The sequence below is a fragment of the Pholcus phalangioides genome, unplaced genomic scaffold, assembly GCF_987345545.1.
Source record: "Pholcus phalangioides strain wild (caught in Gottingen) unplaced genomic scaffold, Ppha-v1.0 ptg000007l_1, whole genome shotgun sequence".
Taxonomy (NCBI): Eukaryota; Metazoa; Arthropoda; class Arachnida; order Araneae; family Pholcidae; genus Pholcus; species Pholcus phalangioides.
The window spans coordinates 61,384,491-61,403,217 of record NW_028301600.1 but is presented as its reverse complement, the minus strand read 5'-3'; the positions used below and the strand labels follow the sequence as shown (position 1 = coordinate 61,403,217).

The 18,727-nt window shown below is 34.1% G+C and overlaps 1 protein-coding gene across 3 annotated transcripts in view; it reads right to left on the bottom strand.

Annotated features, from left to right (window-relative positions):
- The window catches only part of LOC149085588 (alpha-1A adrenergic receptor-like), a 115,886-nt gene that overhangs the window by 94,762 nt on the left and 2,397 nt on the right, over positions 1-18,727 (bottom strand). Inside the window, exon 1 of one of the 3 annotated variants that reach the window (XM_089233717.1) lies at positions 13,185-13,410. The exons of 1 other annotated variant lie outside the window; for it this stretch is intronic. The gene's annotated coding sequence lies outside the window, so the exon portion shown is untranslated. Of the gene's footprint in view, positions 1-11,966; positions 12,308-13,184; positions 13,411-18,727 lie in introns of those variants that run through there. One more of the 3 variants, XM_089233718.1, reaches the window with a different exon arrangement.

Sequence of the window (18,727 nt, the reverse complement as noted above, 5' to 3'; positions counted from 1 at the left end):
CTACAAACCAAATAAGTTCAACTGAGCTTCTTTATTTTTTTTTACGGCTTATTGAAACTATCAAATATAGAAAATACATGTGAAACCTTGTTACCGATTCTCAGAGGTTGTTTCTCAATTTCTAAATGTGGGAATACTTCGGCAAGAAAAAGAGAGGGAAGAATATGTGTGAGAGAGCATTAATCCCTGCTCTCGGAACGGCAGAAATTCGTCTGATGTCATCCACGTTACAACGTTTTCCAGCCATCTCGCCTTCTTTGTCACCGCCAATGTTTACGCCCATTCTTCATTTTGAATCCCCCTAATCCATATTACCAAACTCTACTCCGTATTACCCCACGAAAATAGTTTTTCAATGTTTTTTTTTCTTCGTTATAATATTTATTTTTAAATAAGATACACTTGTGAATGCAAAGACAAGAAACAAATTTTATAGAAGTACAGATTTCTACCATGTTTCGAAATATTATAATCTAAAAAATAAAAGTGATATTTTAGATTACACCCAAATGTAGTATATAAAAAAATGACGATGATTAATAAATATTCAAACACGTAAATGTTTGAGAACCTAACATTGACATCCAAGCATATTAGATGAAGTAGACATAAGTAATAATCTATTACAATGAACTGATAACACTCAACTTGATTTTTTTTTTTTTTTTTTTGTGGAAACTATTAATGTTTGGTATTTTAGGGTAAAAACGAATAGATTTCGAACGAGAAATTCATCACGTATTCGCCTTCAGCGAGGCATTGCAAGCGAGGGCGTCACACTCTAGAATATGATGTTAAGTGAATGAGAAACGCAAACGACGAATAATGATCATTCAGGTGTGAACGTCGAATAAACGAGTAGAAATGAAAAATACAAAAAACAAAAAAACAAAAAAAAAACAGCCCACTTCCTAGTATATCGTGCTAACTTTACACGGCTGAATAACCTCCACAAACCCAATAAGCTCAGCTTTTTTCTTTTTTTTACGGCTTATTGAAACTATCAAACATAGAAAATACACGTGAAAATTTGTTTCCGATTCAGAGGTTGTTTCTCAATTTCTAGATGCGGGAATATTTCGAGAAGAAAAAAAGAGAGAGAAGAATATGTGTGCGAGAGAGAGAGAAGAGAGGGGCTTAATCCCGGAATGGCAGAAATTCGTCTGATGTCGTCCACGTTACAATGTTTTCCAGTCATCTGGCTTTCTGTGTCACGGCCAATGTTTACGCCCACCTGATTACGGGGGTGAACCGTTTCTCCGGTGACGTATCGGCTCGAAATGACAGACTTTTTCTTTTCTTTCTTTACGCTTAAAAAAAAAAAATCTTGTATCATAAATGGAATCGAGACCAAATGAGGAGCTTATTTTCACAATTGGGAATATTTGTATTTTTTTTTTAAATTGTTTTCGAATGGTTTCTGAATCTTTGGGATGAGCTGTGTCGGATGGTCACTAATGGCCACTCATTTGATCGCTCATGCGGTCTCTGCATTGGTCACTCACTTCGTCACTCAAACAGTCACTCACTTGGTCACTCATAGGTCACTCACTTGGTCACTCATAGGTCACTCACTTGGTCACTCATAGGTCACTCATAGGTCACTCAAACAGTCACTCACTTGGTCACTCATCGGTCACTCAAACAGTCACTCATACGTTCACTCACTCAAACAGTCACTCATACGTTCACTCACTCAAACGGTCAATAACACACTCATTTGGTCACTCAAACAGTCACTCATACGTTCACTCACTCAAACAGTCACTCATACGTTCACTCACTCAAACGGTCAATAACACACTCATTTGGTCACTCATATAGTCAATAACACACTCACATTTGGTCACTCAAACGGTCAATAACACACTCATTTGGTCACTCATATAGTCAATAACACACTCACATTTGGTCACTCATACAGTCAATAACACACTCATATTTGATCACTCATACAGTCAATAACACACTCACATTTGGTCACTCATACAGTCAATAACACACTCACATTTGGTCACTCATACAGTCAATAACACACTCACATTTGGTCACTCATACAGTCAATAACACACTCACATTTGGTCACTCATACAGTCAATAACACACTCACATTTGGTCACTCATACAGTCAATAACACACTCACATTTGGTCACTCATACAGTCAATAACACACTTGGTAACTAATCAGTCACTGACTCACTCATTACAGTCCATAACACACTCACTCACGCATACTGTCACTCACTCATACAGCCAGTAACACACTCAGTCACTCATATAATAACGCTCTCATTTGATCACTCATATGGTCACTCACTCACGCATACAGTCACCCAACCACTTATATGATCACTTATACGGTCACTCATACAATGAAGGCAGGTGAAATATCCGGGGCGAAGAGCATCGGCGACGAAACGTCGGGCGAAATTTTCTAATCTCATTATACAACAGGGTTTATCGGAATGGAGATATTTTTGGTAAAAATTACAATGTAAAGTTGGTCGTTTCTACAAAAAGGGAACATATTCACCTGGTTCACTCACTTCGGTATTTTTTCGTAGAACCTCTCGATAACGGTCACCGATAGTACCTAAAATTTTGTCCGCTAACGAGAAGTGCCCGTTAATGGGTAGTAAAATACATTGATTCCCGTCGATGTAATTAAAAAAAAGTGTCCGTTAGTGAAGGTGTTCTCTAACGGGCAGTGCCCGTTATGGGAGGTTCCACTGTGGCATGATCATGTTTTTCATGTTAATGACGAAACTGTAGTAAGGGTACCTTCCTGGGCTATAGGTTTTTATGTAAAACCTTCTGGAATCAACAGGTGACGTAGAAATTTCCAATTTTTCTGAATTGACCACCGCCAATTTTAATAGAAAGGTAACATTTCCACTAATTTTCTTTTAAAGCGGAACATTTCCAAAATTCAAATGTCGATAACTTCCATGGACGTTGATCAAGAAACATAGTGTTTAAATATTCTTCTAGCATTCCTATATGCTACTTCTTGGGCTATTTTATATTTTTGTAAAGTAAACGTATTCTGGAAGAATATGTTTTTTCTTTCTGCTGAGAGTAAATTTAGCAAAAGTGGAAAAATGCTCCCTTTAGAAAAAAAATAAGCTCCTCAAATACAGTAAGTCCGTTAGAACGAGAATCTCACTATAACGAGCGATTTGCAAGCAATTGTCAAATAGCTTATGTTAAAGATACGAAAAATCTTCCGTTATAGCGAGTAGAAAATTAGAAAGCATTCGTTACAATGTCAAAAGACTTCGTAAATGCTTATTTTTCCTTCTCTCTTTTCAAGAATTGAACATGACTCTTATTTTAGCACATGCGCCTCGTGAAAATTACTTTGAGGCACTTCAAAGAATGGGCACAGAAAAAGTGAAATTGTTTCAACCACTATTTTGGGGGGTTTTTACTGTGCGTGATATTCACACCATGTGTTAGCTGATGGATTTATTCGACTTCGGTCTCTTCTTGGCTAAAAAAATTTTCGATTAGCGGGAAAATGTTGGAGTCCATATAACTACTGAAGTGAGCGGCGATATAGTAATTGAGACTTTTAATTGTTCAGTTGGTCTACTGAATCGCTTTGATAATTCAAAATTATTTCCAACGATGCCATAGAGGGAATTAACTGCTGTCAGACCAAAAATTCAATTTCATGACTAGAGTTCCGTTCATTCAATTACTATTAGAACGAAACGATTTAAAAGGTATTTAAATACAGATAAAGTTTTATATCCTTAAAGATAGAGTTTTATATCCTGATAGAGCGAAATATGTGAATTCGCTTATAACGAGAATTTTTCTCCGAATTGTAACTGCCGTTACAACGGACTTTTACGGTACAGGGGAACTTGGTTAATTCGAACGTGCTTCAATCGAATTTTGGATAATTCGAACACTTTCACGAGCTCCCGTTTAGTTTTCTATCTGATTTAATGTTGAAATGTCTTGTTTAATTCGAATTTTCTTTAAATATTTTGAATAATTTGAAGTTGGAAGTAAAAAAAATCATGATTTTAGTATGAGCGAATGTTAGACAGTTGGGGAAAATCCACAAACAGTAAAACATTGCTTCTTAATACAAAGTTATTGGCTGCTGACAAATTTTTTAAAGAAAACTAAAAGTTGGATTTATTGTTTAGAAACTCAATTTGAAGAAAAAAATATATTACCGGTTTTTTGATGATCGGAACCGGCAAAATCCCATGATCTGAATTCATAAAAAGATTATCAGTACTTGAATTAACCCGCCTGAAGGTTTTGGCTGTCTAGTGAAACGACTTCAGAAACGACTGTCCGTATAGACAGAACTTAAAATGCTAATTTATAAATTTTTGAGTTCTTTTTTTTAATTTAATGCCTTTTTTAAGATTGTTCACCTGGAATGTAGTAGCAAAATTTTGGAAATAGTTCAGCAACTGATGCTCAGTAACTGTTTCCGTAAATCGGGCTTTGGGCATGGTAAAGAAATTCGACAGTGAACTGTCGATTTTAATGATGTAACACCTGAGATAAATTAATAGTCCTATGAGATCATTGATTAAGTTGTAATTTATAGTCATTCTGCGGATCCAGTATACATTAATTGGATAAATCCAATTATGGATAATTCGAACTTTTTGCTATTCTTTTGAGCTTCGAATTAACCAAATTCGACTGTAATATGAATGATTTGCTCACGCTGATTTATTTACAGTTCATTTTTTTCCTTCCATCAGTGTATTCGTTTCTTGAAAATTTTCTTCAATATAATTTGTTTCGCTGTCTTGCTAAAAATGATGACGAAACGAAAGAGATCTACAAAATTTTCTTTAGTTATAAAGTAAGGCTGGTATTTTATAGATGACATCGCTGGGTAATATGGAATATCGGGTTTACTTTGCCTTCAGGGGTACGGCCGCCATGATAATCTACAGTCAGTGCCACTCGATTGTCACCATTAAGATTTGCTATGGCATTTATAAGATTTATATAAGTTTTTCAATTTACTTACATTTACTCAGAAAAGTTTTAAAAGTCTCTAATAATTATTTGAAGAGTGCTTAATAATTTGAAACAGAGCGCTCAATGGGCATCAAAAAGTTGTATTTTATTATGACGATCTCACTTTATTATACTAGATAGCTATTTCTTTTAATCCATTATGGAATCACTTCCCAATAAATCCAATATTATTGTTACTTTTAAATTCTGATAACTATTTTTATATCGATAGATATTACGTAATGCACTAAATAATAAAAAAAAATTTTAACTTAAGCTAATTAAAATAACACTTTGAGCCATGTCACCCTTGTACGTGTGTAACTTTTTGGCTCATTTTACGTTTTTCCTGTCTTAAAGCATTAAATGAAAAGCTATGGTATTGCTTAAACCTGGACCAGTAATAAAAATTCAGTTTTGAAAGAAAACTTATATTTCAACCTGTATGGATCATAAAAATAACAATATTCACATGTTTTGTTTTTATTTTTACTTCACAATCTTGTCTCACAAACTGACCAAAACAAACCTCTTTTAACAGGCTTTTTAAACTTGATTATTGTAGACCAATAATCACACATTTTGTCAACGTGACTAGCGAATGCCAGTTCTTCCTCGGCTCTAAAAACCTTTATAAGGTTAATCTGATGTGCTAGAAAATGCATTTTTAAGTTTGTTTTAAATGGTGCTTTGGGGTATTTTAAAGCTATCTGCAGCTTGCCATCGGTTTATTTCAATAAATCTAATTGCATCTACACAGTCTTGAAAGTGGTCGGTCATTGCTGTAGTATGCATACCTTTTACTTCCAGGCTAACGCTTGTATTTATACGGTATCTTTCCATTCTGGAAACATACATTTGAAATAGGATAGACATTTAAAAAACAAACATAATTATTCAATGCATAATTATGTTTTTAAGTGTACTCACACAGAAATGGGTTCCAAACACAAACGCCAAGGGTTCCAAAAATGTGACCTACTTTGGCCCAACATTTTGATAGGACAAAGTAGGGCATATTTTGAAGTTTGAAACATCAATTTTCAATTTCTTTCCGAATAGATGAAGAACTAAACAAAATTTTATTACAGTTAAAATCATTCGATTGTGCTTCTAATTGGGAACCTACCTAACTTAACAAAGCTGGATTACAACACCTATAGTTGAAAGTTTGAGAGATAAAAAAAACCACGTGCAATCACAGCACACAAAACCACCACTGTTGATGCCTAGTTGGCCATTCATCAACTACCCAATGCAGTTAGTTGCCTTGCTTAGTACCGCTACTTGGCGAAAAATTACGAAAAATAGTTCCGAAATGTTTTTTCTACGGTAATTAGAACACGTTTTATTATTTCATCGTTTCGGGCAAAAGAAGAATCCCAGGGCCAAAGTAGCCTACGTTTACGGTATCATCTGAGTTGAACTTCGTATCGTCTACAGCACCACATAACGAGGATACTGAATATCTATAAGTTTTCGGACGAGGAGAGTTCATTGAATAATGTTTGGGATAACGAACAACTGTTCTGAGGCAGAGAAGAACAGAGCCACCGCTAGGGGAGAGAAGGGTAGTCTGGCACTAGTAAAAATATCGACCCAAATTAATTATTTAACTAATTTATCAATTATTATCAAGTTTTGGTAACCAATTTCAGCTCACATTTGAAAAGGTTATATTTAGTTTCTTTCTTTAGCCAATAGTTGATTGAAATAACTTCGCATCCACTATTGATTAATCTCCCACGATTGCTTAATTTATTTGCAATGTAAAACAATATTACAACATGATCTACACTAACCAGGCATTCTTTTCTATCAAGTGCTCGGTACAAAAAAATTATATAAATAAATAGATGCGATCAGCATAACAGGTATAATTGTCAAAATATTATATTTCATTTTCGATGTACTTAAGCAAAGTCATCAAATGAAATGAGAACGTATCCACATTTTTTGTTCAATAGCGAACGATTTCAAATTAATTATTCGGTATTTTCAGACAAATAATGCATAAGAAATTCAACTTTACATTATACAGAATTAATGTGTAATAATATACAGTATATTAATTAACGAGAACACTATGAATGTTAGCTTGGAGGCAAAAAAGAGCATGAATGGAATAATCTTGAGGCGCATCCAAATCAGAGTAACTGACTCGTCTAAAATGTTTTCATCGAATAATCAAATAATGATAATAGCTCCTAACAGTTGAACATTGCTGCGTTGTCATTAAATGTTTTTCCTTGACCTACATTGAATTCTAGATGAATTTTTTTCATCAAGTGAGCGAAAACAGAGATAGGCCCGGGGATAGAAGTTTATTCTACTGTGTCATCTCTGTATTGGCAGTATATATCCGCCTATTCTTATCTGTATGTCTCTATTTTTGAACTGTTTCACGCAGTTTTCATTTATATTTTTTGTCTTTCATTCAAAATAGAATATCGAAAATGTTTACAATGTACTGATATTCAGTATCAGTAACAATGAATGAATATCGTAAGACGGCACTTGCATACAATAGGAGAGAGAAGACAGCAGCTTAAAGTCTTGCAGCATAAGCAAACTTTCACGGAATTCTCGGTAATGTCTTCCATTTTTTTTCCTTCTCTCTTGATTTTTATCTTTTATCCTTTTTTTTTCTTTTGGAAAGCAGCCAAAACACCCCGAGAGCTTGTTACCATGAAAACCAGTTTCCTACTTTATTATTTCGACACCTTTTTTAGTCGGGGCTATTTATTCTGTAGAATGATTATTTATTATGGAAGAGGAAGAGCGGAATGACAGTACGCAGACACAGGACATAATACGTGGCCAACTGCTACCCGGCCAGTTTATCTCATCATAAATCTTTTTCGGCAGCATTTAATGTTTCGTCATTATCTTTTCTCACACAGTGGAATAACCATTACGCCAGCAAGAGATATCAGTGGCCTCATAATGTAACTGATGCATAGTCGATTCCAATAAACGCCTGGGCAACCGCGAATCAAAAACGATGGCCTTAAAGCTTGATAAGAATGGCATCGCATTTCCGAACAAATTTCTAACACTTTTTCGATCGTTTCCCTCAATTCACAAATGATCTTTACCTCTCCCTTTCTCTCTCTCCTAATCATTTCAACCGCAATGCTAATTGTTTTAAATTAGGAAACTTGCGGAATATTAATAATAATAATAAAGAAAAGGGTTGAACTCTGAATTATCCGGAAAATATATATGTACATTTTTTAATTTCTCTTACTCTGAAATATACGGCCATACTAAGCATTACCTTGCTAATTTTATCACCAGTTATATATAATGGAATAGTATTTTGGTCTTTCAACACGCAAATGTATTTCTGAATTACGTTTCAATTTGAATATTCGTTTTATTCTATTGTTTAAACTTTCTCGTTGCGAATGTTATGTATTTTCTATGTTAAAATATGGATAAAAATTTGACTAATCTATGATTGAACGTTGAAATAATAATTTATGGCTTATATATTCTTTAGTCAGCCCTTGGTTAATCCTTAATTGGCAAGCATTGATACCCAGAGGAGAAAAGTTTTGAGATGTTATATTGAGCAAATGAGGTACCCTGAATGTTACTATATGACAAAAAATTTATTTTCAATATTTAAAAGAATATGGGATATTGCATTTTTGAAACACACCGTATTCATGCGCTTTACATAGATATGAATAGTATAAAAATGTCATTTATTGTTTACCAACTTACTTTTCTATCATTGTTGAAAAATGCACGGCAATATTTCTCCTCCGCACATGGTATTTCCCTCCAACATACAAGGTCAAAAATCGTTTTTGCTTGGCTTGTCAAGAAGTAGGAGACATGTGTACCTTTGACCCATTCTGCTAGTAATTATAGAAGCTTCACGAACAGCTCATATATAAAAATGTTTACGAGTTGCTTAGAAGCATCAACGCCGAAACGAACTCAAAATGCACAATGCCTTTATTTGAAGAGTATAAGAAACTCGTGTTGCTTTTTTTGCGACATGGCCAAATAGAGGGTTGAAAATTTTGAACAGTTGAATACATTGTTACAATAACAGCAATTTATTCGATCTCCTATAATATATCTACAGGGCGCCCTCAAAGGAAAATCCTTTTTTTTCCTGAAATAACTTGACTGCGGAGAAAGCTACAGCTATGCAACTTAGATAACGATATGGTAAAGTGACTAAATCCGATGAGATGCAAAAAAATGGGAACCGTATTTGAAAAAATGTTAATTAATGAAATTTGCGTCTGTTTCTATCAACCTTGTTACAATTTGACTTTTCCTCCAAATTCGCGGAAATTATCAATTTTTAATACTTTTCAAACACTAGAATAACGTAATCTTAAGGAGTATGGAGATGGTGTAAAAATAGTGAAAATCAATATTTCGGTAAACTTTCATTCAAATGACACGGGGTAAATGTCTTTATGCTATAACAAAAGAAAAGCACAAATTTTATTAATGAACATTTTCACATTCAGGGCCGTATAAAAATGTAAATTTTTATATCGCCCTTTAATTACTTGTTTTACGCGTTGTTGTTTGTTGCATCTGATCGGGTGTCGTAAATTTACTGCATAGTCACCTAAGTTATATAACTTTAGCTCTCTCCATTCGCGAGTTATTTTGATGGTCGAAAGGAACCCTTTTGGATGCCTTAAATTTGAGGTATTCATAATTCGTATTTATTACTATCAAGATATCAACTTTCATTTGATCATTTTTGTCGCACCACGGTCATTTTCTGCACACGAGGGCTAATTAGACCGGGCCCTACAATTTATTGCCCATTCCGAACGGCAGGATTGTTTTTTATACTCATCGAGAGGTTGGTGTGCTAACCCCTCGATGTGGGACTCCCTGCGGTAGCAATTTTTTGCTGCGGTCAAATCGCCGTTTTTTTTGTTGTACCCCTGTATCAGGAAAAGTTTCTGTGAAGGACGAACCGGGTATCGAATTCATGAAACCTCTAAACATCCTTTGGTACTTTAGGCGAGTATCTTCGACCTGGGCTACCGCGCCCGATATTAACTTTCAAAAAAAAATTTATTAAATAATCCCTTATTCACCATTAAAAAATGCAATGATAGATCATTGTTTTTTAACAAAATAAAACGATAAATTACACTCCAAATTAACCTTTTAAAACCCGTCTTAATTTGATAAATTAAAGGTTATTTTTGCTTCGATTTTAAATCGTGAGTAATTAGAAAATTTTGAAGAATCTGTTCAAAGATTTAATGTTGTAAGATATGAGAGGAAAACTTGGATTCAAAACATTTTTCTGAGATAATTATAATTTTTTGATGCATTAATGGGAAAAGAATAACACATTTTGATTTTATAATCAGTCTTTGCTGCAAAAAGAATGCGTTTCATTTAAAGTAAATCGTTTCCACATTTCATTAGAAAATAGTTCGGACTTTTTTCCACGTTGACGTAAAAAAAATATATAAGATAAAAGGAGTAGTTTATTACAAGATACGATTAATCACTCAAAGAATGTTAATGTTAGGGCGTTTCGAAGAAGAAATATCAATTGCCCGTAGCTGGTATTCCATGATCGTAGCAGATAAAGATATCGGAACTAAGATCCCGACTTGCGCGAAAGAAAATTACTTAAAATGTTAACTTCTTTGTTATTCAATTTGCTTTATTGCCTAATGGATAATAGGTACACATATTTGTAGGAATGCGTTCTGAGAACGTAGAATACTTTAGTGAACATGTAGTGCATACAAATACTGATTGATGTATCAGTAAGAAATATTGATCGGTGGAAGACGATATCTTCAACTTATAGGCTTAAAACCAAAATTTAAAATTTTTTGGAGGAAAACAAAGTACAAATGCAAGGCCACAACAGGTAGAATACTCAACGAGGTGGCTGAGAAAAAGATGCCCATAACAAATATTTGTCATATTTCTAAAATACAGCAACCCCCCAATTAAAAATGAAATAATAAAAACTAAAAACTATATATATACAATAATAAAATATTATACAATGCCCATAAAAATATTTACGGTCGTCTTCTAAGTATGGATAGTTTCTCGATTTACCCCAACATGTTATCGCATTTTTTAAATAGGGTAAAAATAGGATAGCTATAGGTTGAATTTCGTAAAAATAGGCTTTAAGTATCTCAACCAGACAAGAATTTCCTCTCTGTTTTTAAAGAGTGCTAAATGCAACAATCAAGGTGGTGAAGCTAGCTACCATTAAGAATATATAATATTAGCTAATACCATATTATCTACCATTAAGAAATACTTTTTAAAATCTTTTATCCTTATCTGTTAGTTTTCATATGCGTTATTTGAGCAAAATATGTTAAAATTTCATGCTAATATTCTTGGTCTCTCTTTTTTTAATTATTATAGCTAAATATAGGATAAAACTGAAAATTTTTACAGGCATATTTAAGACTAATTATGTCAATTGTTTGCGAAAGACGGAGCTTATCATATTAATACCCCAATTAATGTAAATTGCCTTGCAAGCATTAGTAAAATCTAAACAATTAGGAGTTAGGCTTCTGGTAACAAATCAGAAATAGTTCCATAATTCAGTTGCATGAATATCAGAATGAATGAAAGACTTAGTCTCGAATAAGACCGCATTAAAATATCAATTATAATCGGTAGAAAGCTGAAACAAAGAACACTATAACATATGATTAAGTAAATTATATAAAATAAATTTCTCTTAAAAACCCGGTATCTTTAAATGATTCTAATCGTTGAGTATCAAAAGCCTTACACGCACGCTTTCGCATTTCCTGAAATTTTAAAAAGGCTCTAGTTTTCATTAGATTTTATTGAATCTGAATTTTTTTTTTAAACGATTATAATAATACAATTTTCGATACTTGAAAAATATATATATTGAGTTTTATTTGAATAGGGAATCAAAATAGGAATATGAAACGAAGAAACTTACTTTTGACGTTTGTTTTCTATCATATGAACATTTTTGTAAGCTTCTCTTGGATGTATATACATGGTTGTGAATGATGTGGAGTTAAGTAGTGGCTGTAACATCGATGTAAGTCTTTTTAGATCGTGTTCTTTCGACTAAATTTGTTGTGAAACACTTCTAAAGTGGCAGCAGCGCCGACAAGCGTTGTCATATTTTTATTGATCAACCACTCAGTATGTACTTTTCTCTCTCTTTATAATTTTTTTTCGTAATTTATTTTTGCGTTCCAGTAGCGACAAAAACCTTTGGAGTCTTTCGTTAGAATTTCTCCAGTTTCCCGTTATCTAGTGGCAAACGGTTGCAAAGCAGGCTAGGCTACTTCTGTGCTACTGGATCGAGCTCAGACAAGAAGCGGGAAAAATACGTTGTTTGGAGGCGCTTCACGATTCATGCGCCCCGCAAAACTAAACAAATCGATGATAAGAAAACAATTACCCTCGCGTTGTTTCTGTTTGCTGAAAGGAGAGCCCCCCTTTTCCCCCTTTGTAAAAAATGTAGTTTAATGATTATAACAATGACAATTTAATATGCAAATGAATTTATATGCATGTTCGTGATTATGAGTGCAGTTGCTTTCTCTAGCTTTTAGTATCGACATTTTTTTTTTCTGTATTGCAATCAAAGTAAATGTATATCAAAAAAAAAAAAATTAAGTAATTTATTTCACTAAAACCGACCAATAAGGTTTTCGAATACCATTATACTCATTTGTGTATGTAAATGTGAATTTCAAAATTACTATGATAATTTAAGATGCTAATTATTATAACATGAAACCATGAATACATCGATATTCAAATATATAGTATAATATTACTACAAACATGTCGTTTTGTCATTTCCGTTTTTATCGTTTACTTGAAAAATTACGACCGTGACAATATTTCATTAGCAATCGAACATCAATATTTGTGAAAGTTTCCATCAAATATTAATCAATTTCATTTCTGTAATGTCGTGCAGAAATATGACAATGCTTTAGTCATGTGTGAAAAATAGTTATTATGGCACAAAACAAAATAAAGTGTAAAACTGCACAAATAATATTTGTAATTTTGTTCCGGTTTTGCTTTTATGAAGAAATTCTCCAACATTTACAAAATATTTCCCAAATCCATAATTTTTCCTATAAACAAAATTAAGTTACTAAGAATATGTATGTAGTGTTATTCCCCTTACCTGGTGTGTTGTAGGCACTCCTAGTTTCCTGTTATATTGAAGATGCAGCAAAATTTATATAGAACAAAATTTCTTTTTAAATTTTTTTTTAATGTCAAAAACAATTTTTAACATTTATTCTAATTTTTAGATAATTTTTGATAAATTAAATATTTTGCGATGAGGTGGTAGTTGCAATGAATAGGAACAAACATGGAACTGAAGTTGTGTGAAATGCAAGATTTGAAGTTTTACAAAGACTGTTCAGTTTGCCGCTGTTCTTAAATTTGAGGCTGGGTCTTTTGGAAGAGATTGTTCCTGCCATCGTACGTTGGGTGCCGCTCCTGGCGAGATCGATACTTCGATCCATCAGCCGGTCACTCCGGCTTATCAAGGTATCAAGCAGTCGATACGACCAAACTTGAGGGAAGGTTTGTTCGTAAAAAAAATTATATATATATATATATATATATATATAATAAAATAATAATAATATACCTTTTTTTTTTTTTGTTATTCTGCATTTCCTTTTCCTAATGACATAAATGTCGGTCATGACTGAATCCATAAAGTACGTGCTGCAGAACTCTTTTAATGCACTTCTCTCTACAGATAAATGTTAGCTTGATTTTCATGAAGTCCGTTCAATCGCCGGATCATTTGATGCAATTCGTGGTTCCTTCTTTTTGACATTGACGGACGCCTTTTGAAAAGATTTTCCTAATCTGTCAGAATGCTGTTACGAGTCGAGTTTGTTTTTTTTTATGTAACGTTTGGTTTTAATTTACTATATCGTGTCATTTACATTTTCGATGAAAACGATAATACGCAATTATTGATGTTAATGCTAATCGATATAGAGTTGAGACAAACGGCATAGACAATTTCTTTATGCGTAATTCCTTCGTTAACATAAGAATTCGCCTATTTTTTTAGTACATCTGTCCAGTTTTTGGTGGTGTTATAAGAACAGTCTTGCCATAATCAACAGTTATATTTAAAAAATTACATAAAATAAGCATCATAGGAATTTTTCCTGTTTGAAGCTTGTGTTTTTAAAAATCAGTAAAAACTATTTTATGTGATTATTCGTAACTCTTTACATTTCTGCACATACTATTGCTGAATTGAAGCATGTTTCAAAATCACAGACATTTAACCCGTTATTGGCCCGTGTTGCCCTCAAAAGCAACATGGTTTTCTTGTATTTTTCAAGTAAAGGAATTTTATATTTTGAGCTCGTTTTCGCATGAATGTTTCCAAGCAACTCCTAAAAATTTACTTTTTATTTATGAGCAGCTCATAAAAATTATATAATTACCAGCAGAATTGCTCAAAGGTACACATGCCTCCTATATCTTGACGAGCCAAGCAAAAACGATTTTGACCCTTGCAATTCGCAGGCAGATACCGTGTGGAGGTGCATTCTTCAACAATGATAGGAAAGTAAGTTGACAAACAACAAATGACATTTTAAACTATTCAAATGTTTGTAAATATTATACATACAGTGTGTTCCCTAAAAAGGGAAACATTCCATATTTTTTTTAAATATTGACAATAATTTTTTTTGTCATGAAATAGCATTCAGGGTACCTCCGTTTGCTTAATATAACCCCCGAAACAATTTTCTCCTCGGTTTATTTCAATGCTTGTGAATTAAAGTGTGTTAAGAACAAAACAAGAAAATCTATATCTTCGCGATAGAGTTTCTATCCTCGGTTTTCACTGTTGGACTGTGATCCAAAAAATGCATTTAAATCAGTTGTTTAATGTAAAAGTGTAGTAGGTTCTATCAATGGCTTAATCTATTATGAAAACATTTCAGAGTTTTTGATTTGCTTACATTCCAACCACCAAGAGACAAGAAAAATAAAATCAATTAACGAAACCTACAAGCTTTATAGAAAACCATAGGCAGTAATTAGTTATTTGTCAAAATGTCAGCCGCACACACATATACTGATGATGAAATTCGCAGTTTTTGGCCAAACGTTACTCTTAAACTGCCTTCTAGACTAGTAACACAAAAAGTCGCACTTCCATCTAAGTGTTTAAGTCAAGTGAGTTAAACAAAAATCAATCAAACTAATTCAATATAGTTACATGTTACTGGTGACTTATATTTCTTTGCATCCCAAAACCATGGAGACGATAACAAAGGAAGAAAAATGGTTCTTCATTTGAACTTTCACGATAGTCTGTACTTTGTTCTTTCTCAGACACAGAAAGTATCCATTTAAAATAATTAACAGAGAAGTTTTCTTCTGTGCTCTTGCTACTCTTATGCTAATGAAATTCCCGACCAATGTCTAGATTCTATTGATTTACAGAAATATCTCAAGGTTTATAAGAAAATGCATCAATTCACTAGAACGGCAACTGTTTTCCTATTTTTATTTAATTGCACTAGGAATCGAAATTCCGCCTGTCAAGACTTTGTTAGTCATTAATCTGGCGGAAAATGTTTCATTCGAATACATGCGAAAAACCGTTTTAACGAAGATCTCAAAAATGATTCATTGCGAGCGATGGAAATCATCGTAATCGTATGTCAAACGAGCAATTTCAGCGGAATTTCCGAGTAATGAGTATCTATGATAGAGATGGAATACGTATGTTTGTGTGTGTGTGTGTGTCTGCGTTCCAAAATCTGCTACTTAGCAGATTTGATGAAATAATGTTCGGAGATACTCGCTGGATCAAATTGTGGAATGAATTGACATGGGCTTCAGAGCAGTGTGGTTGTCGAAAATCTCGAGTTACGGCATGTTTAGAGGAATTACACGCTTCCATAGAAACATTAATCGACAGGCGAATAAGCGCTTACATACACTGTAGTCGAAGATCGCGTTACTTAATAGTCTGTTCGAAAGTTACCCTATGACTCTGTTGACACCGTTTAACGCGACTGTGCTATTTTCGGTCATTGTACTTCGTTGTTTACCATAAATACTAGGAACTTTCATTGACGAAAGTTTAGCAAATTTTGTGCCGATTGCAAATTTATTAAAGCTGAAATTGTAGCTGAATAAATAAAGAAGTACGGTGTGTGTTATATTGGTAGAAGAAATGAATGGCTTTGATGTATAAATATTTATTTTATTTTAACTGATAGCAGCACTGATTTTGGTGTCGGGATTTTTTCAACTGACTTTATGTGTATTTCATGCGCTGAAAACAATACGACATTAGTTTTTGCCCATCAGCTCTTGTTTGTGAGATATGAAAATAGCGTTTTTCACGTTTAACACATTAAATTAGGCTTATGGTATAGGCGTTCAATTGAAAAACAAATGTGCTTAATTAATTTCCTATCATTTCAATTGACTGAAAAACGCGCAGCAACCATCCTGTGAATTTAAATAGCTTAATCAGAAATGAAAAAGAATCATAAAAATAAAAGGAAAAATTATTTTTCACTTCTGTGTGTGAAAAAGTGTTTCAAATCTTTTTTTTCTTTAATTCTGGAGTGAACTTTGTTCACATGGTTTCTTCGTAGATTCCAACAGTATATCTGCCATAATATGAGTGCCCTATCTGCCCTGGTATCGGTCTTCTATTTCCTTTATGCGCTGGTGAAATCGTTCACCTTGTTCCTCAATTATCGCCTAGATTTTTGGGGAAACGGTCTAAGTGGATGTGCAAGTAATGAACGTTTATGCTCGTATTACAATCAAGGTCTCTAAAGTTGTTAAGCATGCTATTAACTAGTTCGACAGTTTTCAGCCTTGTAGTTGCCAAGAAATATTTTGACAACAACGACGACTTTCTTGACTCAAAGACGAATGAGATCCACGCTGTCTTTCACGAAATCTACGAAATAAGGATCATTTATGAGATGTCTGATTCGAGGACTATCAAAAATTCCAGTTTTAAGTTTTTCTGTACTTATTCCATGTATTTTTTGTCCTATGCATGCAAAGCAAGGCCTATCCTGATCAAAAGCTTTCGTGAACTGTTTCATTAACCCTAGCTTTATATACAGCAGAGGCAAAATGATTCTGTCTGGTCTGGCTAAGGGTTCACGAACAACATTTCTTTCTCGTACAACCATTCTTTAACGTAGGCCACTCTTTTCTTATCTAGTGACACTGTTTGGCTCTGCTATCCCATAGGCACCAGAAGCTATGATATTTTGTGTAGCCCCCTTGCTGACCAAGATAAAGTTGACCACTTTCAAGTCCGCACAAATTACTCATTGATGTTAGTGGAACTCAAAGCCGATAGTATATATCTCTTATTTCATTTTGGTCGAATGTGCAAATGAGCATTGACCCCTTTAGATCCCTTCTCTTTCCATTAGTCCACTGTCGTAGATGTTCTGTACAAGTTTTACACACTATGTGTGTGGAGTCTCATCATTGGTCATTTTTGTCGCACCACGGTCATTTTCTGCACACGAGGGCTAATTAGACCACCAGGACCTACAATTTATTTCCGATTCCGAACGGCAGGCTTTTTTTTATCCTCATCGAGAGATTGGTGCGCTAACCCCTCGATTGGGGACTCCCTGCGGTAGCAATTGTTTCTGCGGTCATGTCACCGTTTCTGTTGTACCGCTGTGCCAGGAAAGTTTTCTGACAAGGACGAACCGGGTATCGAACTCGCGACACCTCTAAACATCCTTTGGTTCTTTAGGCGAGTATCTTATCCTGGGCTACCGCGCCCGTCCAAACTTTGTCTTGGTCACCAAGCCTCATGCCAAAGTACCCAAGGTAAGCTCTTTTAACAAAATCAGAAATGACTTTTCCGTTCTCTTTTAGGGTGTACTCACCAAGTATGTAGCAAAATACATCACAGGATGATTATTACGCCTTCTTCGACTGGATGGCATTCTTTTCGTCAGAACAAAGAACTTTTATAAGTTATGTAGTTGTTTGCGATTTGTGAAATGGAATCCTGGAACAAATTTAAAAAAAAACACTTAAAACGTCATTTACATCCGGATTGTCCCACGACCCAAGGCCGTAACTAGGATTATTGAGTTATTTTGCGGTCCGGGGAAAAATATGATGTTGCCACCCCAACCACTTTAAAATTCAACAATTTTGTAACGGTGTTCTTTGTTCCTACCTAAATTTTGCTACCCGAGGCAGTTGCCCCCCATCCCAGTTCCGGCCCTTCCACGACCATGCTCTATCAAAGCCGGACGACACACATTTAACTTGGACACACGGAACAACAAGATCAGAATAGAAAATAAAATAAAACATAAAAGCAAAAACGAACACATTGAATGTCATGTATCGACACTCTCCCAACTATAAAATGTAGTTACGTTAGATGTAAACACTCGGTTATGTCAATAAATACGGCTTCATACAATCAGCTGAGCAGCACTATAGAGAATAAGGGAGAAAAAAAACGAATCCACATAAGAAACTTTACTACTCAATGTTAAAATATTTCATAATTTAGATGCGCTGAATATAAAAAAACTAGAGCTGATAGAGAAAAACTGTTTTAATATTTGCAACCAACACACCGAATATAGGCAAAATCAGTTAAAAACATTATAGGTACCAAAACAAAAAACGCTGTCAGCTCCTCATATTTAAATT